Source organism: Copadichromis virginalis, linkage group LG8 (assembly GCF_057382275.1).
Source record: "Copadichromis virginalis isolate Kocher_CV1m ecotype Utaka linkage group LG8, C_Virginalis_male_GT1.1, whole genome shotgun sequence".
Taxonomy (NCBI): domain Eukaryota; kingdom Metazoa; phylum Chordata; class Actinopteri; order Cichliformes; family Cichlidae; genus Copadichromis; species Copadichromis virginalis.
Window position 1 is genome coordinate 31,470,975 of NC_140625.1, and position 566 is coordinate 31,471,540.

Consider the following 566-nt stretch of genomic DNA (forward strand, 5'->3'; position numbering starts at 1 on the left):
CATGGAACGCCATAACCAAGTGGCCGGCATAGTGTACAGGAACATCTGTGCCGAGTATAACCTGGAAGTCCCGAGGTCAAAATGGGAGATGCCCCCAAGGGTGGTGGAGAATGACCGAGCTAAGATCCTGTGGGACTTCCAGACACAGACGGACAAAATGGTGGTGGCTAACCAACCGGACATAGTGGTGGTAGACAAACAGAAGAAGACGGCCGTAGTGATCGATGTAGCGGTTCCGAATGACAGCAATATCAGGAAGAAGGAACACGAGAAGCTGGAGAAATACCAAGGGCTCAGAGAAGAGGTCGAGAGGATGTGGAGGGTGAAGGTAACGGTGGTCCCCATGGTAATCTGAGCACTAGGTGCGGTGACTCCCAAGCTAGGCGAGTGGCTCCAGCAGATCCCGGGAACAACATCGGAGATCTCTGTCCAGAAGAGCGCAGTCCTGGGAACAGCTAAGATACTGCGCAGGACCCTCAAGCTCCCAGGCCTCTGGTAGAGGACCCGAGCTTGAAGGATAAACCGCCCGCAGGGGCGTGCTGGGTGTTTATATATATATGTTCTTT